The sequence below is a fragment of the Octopus sinensis genome, linkage group LG28 (genome assembly GCF_006345805.1).
Source record: "Octopus sinensis linkage group LG28, ASM634580v1, whole genome shotgun sequence".
In the NCBI taxonomy this organism is placed as follows: domain Eukaryota; kingdom Metazoa; phylum Mollusca; class Cephalopoda; order Octopoda; family Octopodidae; genus Octopus; species Octopus sinensis.
This window is the reverse complement of record NC_043024.1, coordinates 4055130-4072629: the sequence shown is the minus strand read 5'-3', so window position 1 is coordinate 4072629 and position 17500 is coordinate 4055130.

The window sequence follows — 17500 nt, the reverse complement described above, 5'->3', positions numbered from 1 at the left end:
ATTATTATTATTATTATTAATTTATTATTATAAATCAAGTACCAGTTACGCACTGGGGTCGATGTAATCGACTTAATCCTTTTGTCTGTCCTTGTTTGTCCCTTCTGTATTTATCCCCTTGTGGTAATAAGAAACAATTATTATTATTATTATTATTATTATTATTATTATTATTATTATTATTATTAATTTATTATTATAAATCAAGTACTAGTTATGCACTGGGGTCGATGTAATCGACTTAATCCCTTTGTCTGTCCTTGTTTGTCCCCTCTTTGTTTAGCCCCTTGTGGGTAATAAAGAAACAATTATTGTTATTATTATTATTATTATTATTATTATTATTATTATTATTATTATTATTATTATTATCATCATCATCATCAATGCGGCAAGCTGGCAGAAACGTTAGCACGCTGGGCGAAATGCTAAGCGGTATTTCGTCTGCCGTTACGTTCTGAGTTCGAATTCCGCCGAGGTCGACTTTACCTTTCATCCTTTCGGGGTCGATTAAATAAGTACCAATTACGCACTGGGGTCGATATAATCGACTTAATCCGTTTGTCTGTCCTTGTTTGTCCCCTCTGTGTTTAGCCCCTTGTGGATAGTAAAGAAATAGGTATTTCGTCTGCTGTTACGTTGTGAGTTCAAAATTCCGCCGAGGTCGACTTTGCCTTTCATCCTTTCGGGGTCGATGAAATGGATACCAGTGAAACACTGGGGTCGATGTAATCAACTGGTCCTTCCTCCCCTTCCCAAAATTTCAGCGGTTCGGCAAAAGAGACCGATAGACTAAGTACTAGGCTTACAAAGAATAAGTCTTGGGGTCAATTTGCTCGACTAAAGGCGGTGCTCCAGCATCGCCACAGTCAAATGCCTGAAACAAGTAAAAGAGTAAACACGAAAGCTGAAAATATTAAACATCTTACTAAATCCGATGACGTTTTTATAGCAAAACTGAAAGAAATTAAACACCTTACTGAATCTGATAACATTTTTATAACAAATCATATCCTGCCTATTGAGGAGGCCAAAAGTCAACAACGTATTGAAGTATTGAATCAAAAGGATCTCTAACCCTTTTTATCCAATCTCTTGTCGCCACATACATTCGAGTTTTTAGTGGGGAGATAACCCAGTTTTTTAATGGCAATTTTTTAATGGGGGCCAGATAACCAAAAAGTACCAAATTATGCTTCATCAGACCACGCAATCGTCCTCACAAACTGTTCATCCTTGCCTACCATGTGTTGAAACTACCGTAAATCCTCGAGTATAATCCGCATTTTTTCCCCAAAATTTAAAGGTCAAAATCCCTTAGTGCGTACTATATACGAGGTTAAAAATGAAAAATATTTTCTAAGCAATGTCCGAGTCTCTATTTGCTGTCCGGCAATGTTTATTCAGACGCATTTTGTGATGTCGGATGTGAAAATACGTTAAGCTAAGCCTGAAAGCAATGAAGTCATAAAAGAATCATCCATAACTTGCAGTAAGCAACATTTATTAAACGTTATTACTGTTATTTCTTTATTTTCTGCAAACAAAATGCACAAAAAAGCTACACGTTTGCATTATGTTATTTATACAATAATAATATAGGACGTTACCATATATAGTTTTACAAACCAAGGACGTTATATAGACCTTCTTGACTCAAGTTAGAAAGGGGTGCGTATTATACACAAGGTTTGGGTTTTTCAGAGGTACAGCCCCCTGAAAATCTCCTGCGTATTATATTCAAGGGCGGACTATACTCGAGGATTTACGGTACTCACAAAACTCGATTCTTCGATCAGGATGGCCATAGTCTTTGGATATAAAACTTTCTACTTAATTCTTATAACAATGTGCCGTGTAACGTGCAGATATGTGTACACCGGGGTCACTAAATGTAGTGGTAAGATGTGAAGGGTCACCATATGTAACGTACGAATGCAGGGCCGGATTAAGACCCATGAAGGACCTAAGAACTTAAAACATTTTGGTGCCCCCATAAAAGATTATGTAATTCAAAATATAAACAATAACAAACCAGAGAATAATTTTCTATTTTTCACAACAAAACAAAACCGTAAGAGGGGAAATGTTTCTTTTTGTATAAATAATAAATAAATGCGCCCTTTTAAGGCCTAGCCAGGCTCAGGGGCCCGGTTTTGCGGTTTCGATGGCGTGGGTTTCCAAGCTGGACGGGACGCCAGTCCATCACAGCGTTACTCATTTTTGCCAGCTGAGTGGACTGGAGCAATGTGAAATGAAGTGTTTTGCTCAAGAACACAAACGCCCGGTCCAGGAATCGAAACCACAATCTTACGATCATGATGCTGACACGCTAACCACTAAGCCACGCGCCTCCTCTTATTTTTGTATACTTCCACTTTATTTATATTTGGAAAGTTTCCACCTTCTTTTTTGAATTGCAAAGTCCTTGATCAGATCCTCAAAATTAATCTCAGGTAACCCATCTGCATCGATACTTAGAGGTAAAGACATCCCGAATATCATTATAGCAAGTTTAAAGCGATTTCATTAGTGCCGTAGGCCATTTACTATTTCTGTGGTGCCACCTCCTCCTTCCATTGATGCCATAAGCACGTGCTTATTTTGCTTAGTGGTTAATCCAGCGCTGGGATCTTTTCGGTTTGAACGGCAGTTTTTTCAAGCGGTGTCATATGAAATTGTCACCCATAATTATGACCCTAGTATCGATCTATTGCATTTCAATCTGTTTTAGGGTTAGGGTTAGAGTTAGGGTTAAGGTTAGGGGTGGGGGAAGGATATCTTTTTTTTCTTCACAAATGTAAATAAACCCAATCTGTTTCTTAAACGAGGAACATATTCATACGGCACAGAATGTTTTTTTTTACCTCAATGGACGTCATTGATTGGTTGAAATTGCAGAAATTGAAGAAAAAACAACAAATATCTTACAAACTATAGAATTTTCTCAATAAAGCCAAGAGAAAAAGATGTTTTATAAACCCAGTATACGAAGTTTAAAAGTGTTTAGTTACGTGGAAATTTATTTTAAAAAGCTGCCGTTCAAGCCGAAAAGATCCCATCGCTGTACGAATGTAAGGTTCTCACATCGGAGGTAACAATCATATCGTACAGATTTAAGTTACTTCAAGTAGAAATAGCGCTTCTTGTTCCGCTTCTTGTTCCGTTATCTCTCTCTATATGAAGCTGAAGTTGTCTGTGTGTGGCAGGTTTGGTAGCCTTCAACTAACACTATCTCCTCCGAGACCCTACGGCGCAAGTTGACCAAAATTGAGTGTAAGATAAAAGAAGGCTTGCTCTTCCTTCTGTAGAAGAAAAAATTCAAATCGGACCATGTTAACACCAAAAATTATTTACATCAAAAAGATGGGGTTTTTTTCTATGAAAATCCCTATTTTTTACGATTTTTTTTACTGCTGCGTCGTCATTTTTCGGTGCATTTCAACCAGAAAAATGTTTACTTAAAGAGAATAACAAGCTACATAATGCAAAAGTTTTACTTTTCAAAGATTCCAATTCTAAAGGAGTCGAAACAAACCCGAGCAACGCCGGGTGATATTTGCTAGTACGTAGATATTGGAAGCAGGATGAAACAGCGTAAAAACAACATCAAATAGAAAAGAATAATAGTCACAAATTTATTTTCCGGCCGTGTTTAGTAAATCGGATACAGTAGCAGTTGACGATGGTACAATGGGTTTGCGGTTTGCTGATAGTTGGTAGTGTGGAATCTGTGCGTTCTGCTGAGAGGAAGAAAGGGTAAGCATTACGTTGTCTCTTTCCATTATTGCTGCCAGTCAGGCGCAGGAGTGGCTGTGTGGTAAGTAGCTTGTTTACCAACCACATGGTTCCGGGTTCAGTCCCACTGCGTGGCACCTTGGGCAAGTGTCTTCTACTATAGCCTCGGGCCGACCAAAGCCTTGTGAGTGGATTTGGTAGACGGAAACTGAAAGAAGCTCGTCGTATATATGTATATATATATATATATATGCGTGTGTGTGTTTGTCCCCCTAGCATTGCTTGACAACCGATGGTGGTGTGTTTACGTCCCTGTTACTTAGCGGTTCGGCAATAAGAAATTGATACAATAAGTACTGGACTTACAAAGAATAAGTCCCGGGGTCGATTTGCTCGACTAAAGGCGGTGCTCCAGCATGGTCGCAGTCAAATGACTGAAACGAGTAAAAGAGAGAATTAAAATATATACAATTAAATGAGAATGAGTGGTTTACAAAAAATGAAGCGGAGGACGCGGTCGACCCCACAAACCACATTCTCACACTGAAGACTTTGATTTCTCTTTTTTTTACATTCTCGTTTAAACAGGTTCTTTCACTCGCAACATACTTGCTATAGACTTCCTTCCATCTTTTACGAAACACACTTTGCGACAGGCATTTCTTCTCCAGCCTTATTTTCCGTTTCACGTGGAAAGCGAAAAAGTCGATTAGCTCGAGAGAGAGAGAGAGAGAGAGAGGATCTCAGTTATACAGGGTATGTCCAGAAGTAGGTCAAACCTAAAACAACAGACTGACCCTTCTGTAACCAACAAAGGTCTCCGGAGGTCAGGTTTTTCTCATTCTATTTCTTTACTACCCACAAGGAGCTAAACACAGAGGGGACAAACAAGGACAGACAAGTATTAAGTCGATTACATCGACCCCAGTGCGTAACTGGTACTTAATTTATCGACCCTGAAAGGATGAAAGGCAAAGTCGACCTCGGCGGAATTCGAACTCAGAACGTAACGGCAGACGAAATACCTATTTCTTTATTGCCCACAAGGGGCTAAACATCGAGAGGACAAACAAGGACAGACAAATGCGTAACTGGTACTTAATTATCGACCCCCGAAAGGATGAAAGGCAAAGTCGACCTCGGCGGAATTTGAACCCAGAACGTAACGGCAGACGAAATACGGCTACGCATTTCGCCCGGCGTGCTAACGTTTCTTATTTCTTCATTGCCCACAAGGGGCTAAACATAGAGGGGACAAACAAGGACAGACAAATGGATTATGTCGATTACATCGACCCCAGTGCGTAACTGGTACTTAATTTATCGACTCCGAAAGGATGAAAGGCAAAGTCGACCTTGGCGGAATTTGAACTCAGAACGTAACGGCAGACGAAATAGGGCTACGCATTTCGCCCGGCGTGCCAACGGTTCTGCCAGCTCGCTGCCTCTGGTTTTTCTCATTAATCTCCCAGCATCGGGATAAAACCAATTGAATCAGACATTCGTCTGAAAAGCAACAAGTGTGTCGATTCGGTTACGAATCTCGGATCTTTTCGGTTTGACCGGCAGTTTTTAACATAATTTCTAGGCAACTAAACACTTTTAAACTTCGTATACTGGTAGAATGTGTTTATAAAACATCTTTTTCTCTTGGCTTTATTGAGAAAATTCTATACTTTGTAAGATATTTGTTGTTTTTTTTCTTCAATTTCTGCAATTTCAACCAATCAATTACGTCCATTGAGGTAAAAAACATTCTGTGCCGTATGAATGCGTCCCTCGTTTAAGAAACAGATTGGGTTTATTTACATTTGTGAAGAAAAAAAAGATACCCTTCCCCCCACCCCTAACCCTAAAACAGATTGAAATGCAATAGATCGATTCTAGGGTCATAATTATGGGTGACAATTTCATATGACACCGCTAGAAAAAACTGCCGTTCAAACCATAAAGATCCGATATTTGTTGTTTTTTTTCCTTCAATTTCTGCAATTTCAACCAATCAATGACGTCTATTGAGGTAAAAAAAAAACATTTTGTGCCGTATGAATATGTCCCTCGTTTAAGAAACAGATTGGGTTTATTTACATTTCTGAAGAAAAAAAGATACCCTTTCCCCCACCCCTAATCCTAACCCTAACCCTAAAGCAGATTGAAATGCAATACATCGATACTAGGGTCATAATTATGGGTGACAATTTCATATGACACAGCTAGAAAAAAACTGCCGTTCAAACCGAAAAGATCCCATTAGTCTCCCAGCATCGAGATAAAAGCAATTGAATCAGGCATTCGTCTGAAAAGCCACAAGTGTGTCGATTCGGTTAGGAATCTCAGTTAGGCAGGGGCTAAGCGAGCTTCCTAAAGCCGTATGCTTGTACTGCTTATTCCTGCCTCGCCTGCAAATTATGCAGAAGACTTTCTGTGGCGAGTGTAGGAAACGTTTCAACACCACAGCCGAGGAAGCAGCAGATATTGCTAATCGAAGTCAGTCGGGTTTCCCCCCTCTGCACGTCATACACGGCACCACGTGACTCGTACTTATCACGAATTCATGAAAATTTCAGGCCCTAAAAAAAAAAAAGAAAGCAAAAAGGTTAACGGTAACTTTGTGAGAGAAGCACTCCGTCGGTTACGACGACGAGGGTTCCGGTTGGTCCGAATCAACGGAACAGCCTGCTCGTGAAATTAACGTGCAAGTGGCTGAGCACTCCACAGACACGTGTACCCATAACGTAGTTCTCGGGGATATTCAGCGTAACACAGAGAGTGACAAGGCCGGCCCTTTTGAAATACAGGTACAACAGAAACAGGAAGTAAGAGTGAGAGAAAGTTGTGGTGAAAGAGTACAGCAGGGATCACCACCATCCCCTGCCGGAGCCTCGTGGAGCTTTTTAGGTGTTTTCGCTCAATAAACACTCACAACGCCTGGTCTGGGAATCGAAACGGCGATCCTATGACCGCGAGTCCGCTGCCCTAACCACTGGGCCATTGCGTCTCCACGGTAACTTTGTATTAATCTAATAATAAGTGTCTGGGAGCTAATGACCACCACCACTTCGAGCACGCCTTGTAACTGTAGAGGTTAACGGTAACTTGTAAACTTGTATTAATCTTGTGACGTCTCAATAAATTTAGTATTAAAATCTTTCTACATTTGTTTCTTTTCCTGAAGTTTATTATACACTTCTGGGAAAGAAAAACGTGTAGAAACGGACTGTATATGAGTGTTTGAGTGTGTGTGTGTGTGTGTGTGTGTGTGTGTGTGTGTGTGTGTGTGTGTGTGTGTGTGTGTGTGTAGGCGGTATAAGTCTCAAAAACAAACAAGAAAAAAGAGAAAAGTAAAAAGGATATGTGTGTGTGTGTATGTATGTATTATATGTATGTAAATATGTATATATATATTTGATATTAGTATATGTATGTATATATATGTGTAGATATATTTTATATGCATATATATTATATATATATATGCTTATGTATACATTATGTATATATATGCTTATGTATGTATGTATGCATGTATGTATGTATGTATGTATGTATGTATGTATGTATGCATACATGTATGTATGTATGTATGTATCATGTATGTATGTATGTATGTACGTATGTATGTGTGTATGTATGCATGTATGTATGCATGTATGTATGTATGTATGTATATATGCATGTATGTATGTATGTATGTATGTATATATGCATGTATGTATGTATGTATGTATGTATGCATACATGTATGTATATATGTGTGTATGTATGTGTATGTATGTATGTATGTATGTATGTATGTATGTATGTATGTATGTATGTATGCGTGTATGTATGTATGTATGCATGTATGTATGTATGTATGTATGCATACATGTATGTATGTATGTATGTATGCATGTATGTATGTATGTATGTATGTATGTATGTATGTATGTATGTATGTATGTATGTGTGTATGTATCGGGAGTTTTCCGAGAAGGAGTGGCCCCTGATAAGAAATCGTCTGTATTTCTCGGAAACCTGACAACAGACGAACCGATAACGTCAGTCATAAAAATCGATAACCGATACGTAATGCGTTTGCGGAAAAAAGATTACAAAAACTGTCGTCTGGCGATGCACTGCAATCGTAAAATACCCCGAATCCACCCGCAATTCCCGGAAGCGAAATTCTTTTTTTTTTTTTTTCCCATGAGAGTTCCTGACTCTAATTATGAACTCATTTGCATACGGCCAATCAGAGCTCGACTGTCAAACCAGTTTACGAGCGCATAACAAGTGATGGGCGATAATATAAGAAGGTCACTTGGGTACGGAATGACCCTGCTTCTATTCTCTTTTAATAATGCTTGTTGTTCTTGTTCTTGTTTCAACCATGGCTGATGAGTGATGACTGACTGCGGTACAATCAGTCAGTGTGCTACTCTGTACCTGAATTCGACGAGAGAAATGGTAGAGACCATGATAGTGGATGGGGATCTTTTCGGTTTGACCGGCAGTTTTTAAAAATAATTTCCACGTAAGGTGCAGGAGTGGCTGTGTGGTAAGTAGCTTGCTAACCAACCACATGGTTCCGGGTCCAGTCCCACTGCGTGGCATCTTGGGCAAGTGTCTTCTGCTATAGCCCCGGGCCGACCAATGCCTTGTGAGTGGATTTGGTAGACGGAAACTGAAAGAAGTCTGTCGTATATATGTATATATATATATATATGTATATATATATATATATATATATATATATATATGTGTGTGTGTGTGTGGTGTGTGTGTGTGTGTGTGTGTGTGTGTGTGTTTGTGTTTGTGTGTCTGTGTTTGTCCACCTAGCATTGCTTGACAACCGATGCTGGTGTGTTTACGTCCCCGTCACCGAGCGGTTTGGCAAAAGAGACCGATAGAATAAGTACTGGGCTTACAAAGAATAAGTCCCGGGGTCGATTTGCTCGACTAAAGGCGGTGTTCCAGCATGGCCGCAGTCAAAATGACTGAAACAAGTAAAAGAGTAAAGAGTAACTAAACACTTTTAAACTTCGTATACTGGTAGAATGTGTTTATAAAACATCTTTTCCTCTTGGCTTTATTGAGAAAATTCTATAGTTTCTAAGATATTTGTTGTTTTTTTTTACTTCAATTTCTGCAATTTCAACCAATCACTGACGTCTATTGAGGTAAAAACCATTCTGTACCGTATGAATATTTCCCACGTTTAAGAAACAGGATCTTTTCGGTTTGAACGGCAGTTTTTAAAAATAATTTCCACTTAACTAAAACATTTTAAACTTCGTATACTGGTAGAATGGGTTTATAAAACATATTTTTCTCTTGGTTTTATTGAGAAAATTCTAGTTTGTAAGATATTTGTTGTTTTTTTCTTCAATTTCTGCAATTTCAACCAATCAAATACGTCTATTGAGGTAAAAAAAAAACATTTTGTGCTGTATGAATATGTCCCTCGTTCAAGAAACAGACTGGGTTTATTTACTTTTGTGAAGAAAAACGATACCTTTCCCCCACCCCTAACCCTAAAACAGATTGAAATGCAATAGATCGATACTAGGGTCATAATTATGGGTGACAGTTTCATATGACACCGCTAGAAAAAAACTGCCGTTCAAACCGAAAAGATCCATATTTTCTCTTAATTTCTCATTGGTCTGCCAGTTCTTGTTACCTCAAGGCAATCAGTCCTTTTCCGGTTTCTTTTTCCTTTATCCAAACGGTAATCTATTTTCACTTTCTAGTTTTCAGCTCTCGTACCACAACAGTTTAAATCCTGTTTGCAGATAAGCGCTCGTTCCAAAATTAAACCCTCTATAAAAAATATCTTACAAGTACACTCAATACAAGTTGTCGTTCAAGGTTAAAACGTTCTATTGTTGCTTGTGCTCATACGACTAATTGAACAAGTATTGGGTTGACAAAAACGAAAGTTTGAGAAACTTTATGTTTATAACTTCACAAATATACTCTTTACTCTTTTTACTCTTTTACTCGTTTCAGTCATTTGACTGCGGCCATGCTGGAGCACCGCCTTTAATCGAGCAACTCGACTCCCGGGACTTATTCTTTTTGTAAGCCCAGTACTTATTCTATCAGTCTCTATTTGCCGAACCGCTAAGTGACGGGGACGTAAACACACCAGCATCGGTTGTCAAGCAATGCTAGGGGGACAAACACACACAAACACACACACACACACATATATATATACATATATACGACAGGCTTCTTTAAGTTTCCGTCTACCAAATCCACTCATAAGGCTTTGGTCGGCCCGAGGCTATAGTGGAAGACACTTGCCCAAGGTGCCACGCAGTGGGACTGAACCCGGAACCATGTGGTTGGTTAGCAAGCTACTTACCACACAGCCACTCCTGCGCCTATATATATACACACACATATATACGACGGTCTTCTTTCAGTTTCCGTCTACCAAATCCACTCACAAGGCTTTGGTCGGCCCGAGGCTATAATGGAAGACACTCGCCCAAGATGCCACGCAGTGGGACTGAACCCGAAACCATGTGGTTCGTAAGCAAGCTACTTACCACACAGCCACTCATACGCCTGAATAAATATACTGAATAAATTAATATAGGCGCAGGAGTGGCTGTGTGGTAAGTAGCTTGCTTACCAACCACATGGTTCCGGGTTCAGTCCCACTGCGTGGCACCTTGGGCAAGTGTCTTCTACTATAGCCTCGGGCCGACCAAAGCCTTGTGAGTGGATTTGGTAGACGGAAACTGAAAGAAGCCTGTCGTATACATGTATATATATATGTGTGTGTTTGTGTGTCTGTGTTTGTCTCCCTAGCATTGCTTGACAACCGATGCTGGTGTGTTTATGTCCCTGTTACTTAGCGGTTCGGCAAAAGAGTACCGATAGAATAAGTACTGGGCTTACAAAAAGAATAAGTCCCGGGGTCGAGTTGCTCGACTAAAAGGCGGTGCTCCAGCATGGCCGCAGTCAAATGACTGAAACAAGTAAAAAAGAGTAAAAAAGAGAGAGTATACTGATCTGAATTCATATACGAGGTGCATTCCAGAAGGTTTGAGATCATTCGTTTCTTAGGCGAGGCAGTTACAACTGTCCTAGATTGTTATGATTTTAATTTTTCATAACTATATATCGAATAAGCTGACCTGGTAACTTTTGTAATTCCAGGTTGTAGAAGACGGATGTGACAGAACTTTGAATGCACCCGACTGAACACTTCTCGTCACAACTGACTGGTTTTGCAGAATACAACCCAGGACGCGAAGTACGATTTTGGTAGCTCGCTGTGCAACGAGGTTTTGTGTTAAAAGAGACAAAAAAACGCCATGGAGGCCTATGAAATGCAACAGACTGCTTATATTGGGTTGTCCGGAAAGTTCGTGCCGATTTTGAAAGGAAAGAAAAAGGCCAATAAATATTTGCCATTACATTTTTAATCAACCAAATATGAACCATTTTGTTGCACAATGCGTCTCCATCTTTCTGGCTCTACGCTTATCCTTTAAATTCCTACATTAGTCTATGGCACTGTTGCCATGTTGCGCTTTCGACCCTGAAGGATTGCTTGGAGACACAAGTCATGATATATAAACCTGCCGAATTAACGTGTTTCCACAGCTTGAAACTAATTGCTGCTCGCATTCAAATACTGTGTATATACCTATGCAAAACAGCATTCACATTTTAGTGCCCCCAACTGTACCCTAATTTATTGGGTTGTCCGGAAAGTTCATGCCGATTTTTAAAGGAAAGAAAAAGGTCAATAAATACTTGCCATTACATTTTTAATCAACCAAATATGAACCATTTTGTTGCACAATGCGTCTCCATGTTTCCTTTAACTTGAAAATACCCTCTTCCCAGAATTGAGGTGGTTTCATGGCAAAGAATTCATCAAGGTCAATAAATACTTGCCATTACATTTTTAATCAACCAAATATGAACCATTTTGTTCCACAATGCGTCTTCATCTTACCCTTAACTTGAAAATACCCTCTTCCCAGAATTGAGGTGGTTTCATGGCAAAGAATTCATCAAGGTCAATAAATACTTTCCATTACATTTTTAATCAACCAAATATGAACCATTTTGTTGCACAATGCGTCTCCATCTTACCCTTAACCTGAAAATACCCTCTTCCCAGAATTGAGGTGGTTTCATGGCAAAGAATTCATCAAGGTCAGTAAATACTTGCCATTACATTTTTAATCAACCAAATATGAACCATTTTGTTGCACAATGCGTCTCCATCTTTCCTTTATCTTGAAAATACCCTCTTCCCAGAATTGAGGTGGTTTCATGGCAAAGAATTCATCAAGGTCAATAAATACTTGCCATTACATTTTTAATCAACCAAATATTAACCATTTTGTTGCACAATGCATCTCCATCTTACCCTTAACTTGAAAATACCCTCTTCCCAGAATTGAGGTGGTTTCATGGCAAAGAATTCATCAAGGTCCATAAATACTTGTCATTACATTTTTAATCAACCAAATATGAACCATTTTGTTGCACAATGCATCTCCATCTTACCCTTAACCTGAAAATACCCTCTTCCCAGAATTGAGGTGGTTTCATGGCAAAGAATTCATCAAGGTCCATAAATACTTGTCATTACATTTTTAATCAACCAAATATGAACCATTTTGTTGCACAATGCGTCTCCATCTTTCCTTTAACTTGAAAATACCCTCTTCCCAGAATTGAGGTGGTTTCATGGCAAATAATTCATCAAGGTCAATAAATACTTGCCATTACATTTTTAATCAACCAAATATGAACCATTTTGTTGCACAATGCGTCTCCATCTTTCCTTTAACTTGAAAATACCCTCTTCCCAGAATTCAGATGGTTTCCTGGCAAAGAATTCATCAAGGTATCTTTGTACGTCATCCAAGGAATTGAAATTTTTACCATTAAGACTATTCTGCAGAGATCTGAATCAGTGGAAATCCGAAGGAGCAATATCTGGTGAATATGCAGGGTGGGGTAACACATCCCGGCCGAGCTGCAGCAATTTTTGTCTGGTTTCCAAAGCATCAAGTGCCGAAAATTAACTTTCTTATCTTCCATTTTAAAGGGTTACAGAATTAACACAGGTTATCGGAACATAAATTTTCTTCCACGAGAACATAGCTTAAACTGTGCTCTAAATGGAGGTGGAGTCAAATCCTATTTTAGGGACTCTCTCTTTTACTCTCTTTTACTTGTTTCAGTCATTTGACTGCGGCCATGCTGGAGCACCGCCTTTAATCGAGAAACTCGACCCCGGGACTTATTCTTTGTAAGCCCAGTACTTATTCTATCGGTCTCCTTTGCCGAACCGCTAAGTAACGGGGACATAAACACACCAGCATCGGTTGTCAAGCAATACTAGGGGGACAAACACAGTCACACAAACATACACGCATATATATATATATATATATATATATATATATATATAGACATATATATACATATATACGACGGGCTTCTTACAGTTTCCGTCTACCAAATCCACTCACAAGGCTTTGGTCGGCCCGAGGCTATAGTAGAAGACACTTGCCCAAGGCGCCACGCAGTGGGACTGAACCCGGAACCATGTGGTTGGTAAGCAAGCTACTTACCACACAGCCACTCCTGCGCCTCAACCATGTTCTAAAATAAGTCGAATGGTAAGCTACTATAAATCGGCACGAACTTTCCGGACAACCCAATAGATTAATTTGTATGAGCCGAGCATGTTTTTCATTCGTACAAGAGGTCCAAGTACGGTAGAAAAGAGGCGAGAGGTATTGGAAGGAGAGAGAGGGACATCAGAACATTAGAAGTGGTTGAGACAACTCGCAAATTTGTGGATGAAAACCGTCGTGTGTCTACAATTGGATGGAAGCACTCCGTCGGTAACGACGATGAGGGTTCCGGTTGATCCGAATCAACGGAACAGCCTGCTCGTGAAATTAACGTGTAAGTGGCTGAGCACTCCACAGACACGTGTACCCTTAACGTAGTTCTCGGGGATATTCAGCGTGACACAGAGAGTGACAAGGCCGGCCCTTTGAAATACAGGTACAACAGAAACAGGAAGTAAGAGTGAGAGAAAGTTGTGGTGAAAGAGTACAGCAGGGATCACCACCATCCCCTGCCGGAGCCTCGTAGAGCTTTTAGGTGTTTTCGCTCAATAAACACTCACAACGCCCGGTCTGGGAATCGAAACCGCGATCCTATGACCGCGAGTCCGCTGCCCTAACCACTGGGCCATTGCGCCTCCACTGTCTACAATTACAAAGACAATAAACATACCCATAACAGGGAGAGGGGCTTGCGAGGCACGTGCCTCGCCTCTTAAGATAACAAGTGTGTTCTTCTAAATAATGTTATTGCGCCTTTTCCCTCTGCAATTGTATTCCCTTCTGACCTTGTGCCCTTCCTTCGAAAAATTCCTGTCATCGTGCATCCGTATTAATACCCCCTTTTTGTTGTTTTAACGGCGATAGCGATACTGCGTTCGAAATATTACTATCCTGTTTGTATCGTGCGATACACATTGGACGCTTCTAAAAAGCAGATGAAAATTTGTTTATATAGGCACAACGTGGTTGTTATAATAAGCACACAGCTTGGGGCTGGTGTGGCAATTGTTCATAAGATTATTTACGAAGACCTGAACATCTGCAAAGTTTGTGCAAAGTTTGTTCTCAGAGTGTTCAGTGACGAAAATAAGGAAAGACGCGTTGTGGCAGAAGAAAGATAGTTGAGCTTACAATATTCTCCAATCCAAGAGTATTTGATTCTCTAATGACCTGTGAGGAAAGCGAGGTCTACAGTTATGATCCAGGGACTAAGAGACGAAGTGGCTTCTCCAGACCCACAACAATTTATGTTCCTAACACTATTTTTTTTTTACTTGTTTCAGTCATTTGAAATGACTGTTATTTTACTAAATTCTTTGTTATATTTAAAATTAATTGAAAGAAACACAAAGCATCTCAAAATAAATTCAGTAACGAAAGGGTTAAACGAAGTCGTGGGTAAACTGCGTCGAGTGGGACTTCTTGAGTGGCGCGCCTAATTTCATTTACGCGGAACATACTGATTATCAAAATTATCTTCAAATCTTTTTTCTTTCTTTTAGTATTGCGACCCGCTGGCCTCGCTTCTCGAAAAGTGTTGCCCATGACTTGATGTCAGCACAAGATATTGTGTGCTAAGATGACTTATAATATCTCTCAGTAGCAGTAGGACAGCACTGGCCCAGTGGTTAGGGCAGCGGACTCGCGGTCGGAGGATCGCGGTTTCGATTCCCAGACCGGGCGTTGTGTGAGTTTATTGAGCGAAAACACCTAAAGCTCCACGAGGCTCCGGCAGGGGTTGGTGGCGACCCCTGTTGTACTCTTTCGCCCCAACTTTCTCTCACTCTTTCTTCCTGTTTCTTGTCCCCGACTTCCTACGCAACCGCTGAGCCTGGATGCGCATTCATCCATCCGTCGATGCTCTCGGTGTCGGGGGGTTGACCTGCTTTCTCTTCTGCGGGTCTTACGAATAGCAAAGGACCACGTTTCGGACTTCTCCCATCTTGCGAGCTCTGGGACGAAGACTGTTTGCTCAAAAGCAACAGCAACAGCAGTCGTTCAATAATTTGGACCTGGAGATCTCCATTTCCAGCGACTTCGAGGGGCCACCTCCCAGTGGTGTCGGGCGTCAACGAAGAGCCCTCGACTACAACAAGACGACCAAAGTTGTTTTTTTTTTCCAAGGTCAGGGGCCTCCCGCCCCTAAGCCCTACACCATTCCCTAATCACCCCTACCCGTCTTGTTGCTTAACAACAACAACAACAACAACAGTAGTAGTAGTAGTAGTAGTAGTAGTAGTAGTGGTTGTTATTGTTATTGTTGTTGTTGTTGTTACACTGTCGGTTGGACGTTTCTTATTGCACACAACCGCCAAGAAACTCTTTAACTTCCTTGTTCTTTTGCTGCGCAGAAAGAAACTCTGTCACCCTCAGGTCCAGACAGGCGTCTTCTCCTCTCTCCTCCACTCCACTCCCTCTCTCTTTCTCTCAGCTTCTTTCCCACTCCCTCTCTTTCTCCCATTCTTCATCTCTCTCTCTTCCCGTCTCCCTCTCCTCTACATCTCCCCCTCTTTCTCTTTTCTCTTCCTTTTCTAACCACAATTTTACACAGGTGCCTGCTCTTCTACTGCCCCCCTCTCTCTCGCCATCTATTCTATCTATCTCTCTTATTCTCTTTGTCTCTAACTTCTACTCCAGACAAACGCTTTCTCTCTCTCGCTCCCCTTTTTCTCTCTCTCTCTCTCTCTCTCCTTCTTTCTCTCTCTCTCTCTTACCACTTTCACCCCCAACCCTCTCTCTAAGCTCAGCTCCACGCAGGTGCCGTCTCCTCTCACTCCTTCTCTTTCCCCCTTCCTCCATCTATCTCTCTGTCTCCCTCTCCTCTACATCTCTCTCTCTCTCTCTCTTTCTTTTTCTCTTCCTTTTCTAACCACAATTTTACACAGGTGCCTTCTCTTCTACTGCCCCCCTCTCTCTCGCCATCTATTCTATCTATCTCTCCTATTCGCTTTGTCTCTAACTTCTACTCCAGACAAGCGCTTTCTCCCTCTCTCTCTCTCTCTCTCCCTCTTTTTCCCTCTCTCTTACCGCTTTCACCCCCAACCCTCTCTCTAAGCTCAGCTCCACGCAGCTGCCGTCTCCTCTCACTCCTTCTCTTTCCTCCTTCCCCCATCTATCTTTCTGTCTCCCTTCCTTTACATTACTTCCCCCTCTCACCTTTACCCTCTCTAACCTCCACTTCAACCGGGAACTTTCACCTCTCTTCCCGCTTTCCAATGTCCTTGTCCAATGTTCCCTGGCTTTTTCGTCGCTAGGGAAACGCAACCTCTACAGTACCGAAGCGACTACCCCTCGGCCTCAAGCATTTTCCCATCGCTTCCCTCGGCACGAACTCTCTTTTACTCTTTTACTTGTTTCAGTCATTTGTCTGCGGCCATGCTGGAGCACCGCCTTTTTTAGTCGAGCAAATCGACCCCGGGACTTATTCTTTTTGTAAGCCCAGTACTTATTCTATCGGTTCTCTTTTGCCGAACAGCTAAGTGACGGGGAGTAAACACACCAGCATCGGTTGACAAGCACAGACACACAAACACACACACACACACACACACATATATATATATATATACATATATATATACATATATACGACAGGCTTCTTTCAGTTTCCGTCTACCAAATCCGCTAAGTGACGGGGACGTAAATACACCAGCATCGGTTGTCAAGCAATGCTAGGGGGACAAACACACACACACAAACACACACACGCATATATATATATATATATTATATTATATATATTATATATATATATATCTACATATATACGACGGCTTCTTTCAGTTTCCGTCTACCAATCCACTCACAAGGCATTGGTCGGCCCGGGGCTATAGCAGAAGACACTTGCCCAAGATGTCACGCAGTGGGACAGAACCCGGAACCATGTGGTTGGTAAGCAAGCTACTTACCTCACAGCCACTCCTGCGAAGTCAATTTTTTTTATTTTTTACATGGTATGTTTTATATATCACAGTTTTTCTCTCCGTCGCGTAAATTAATTCACTGGGAGGGAGCAACTTCACATTATCACCTTCTTTTTGGGGTAGTCCTTGGAATTTCCTTAAATCTTCCTTGTTTATTTACTATGTTTTCAGAGGGGCGAGTTGCTGCGCTAGCAAGATTAATTTTTGATTTTCCCTCTTGTTTAGCCTCGG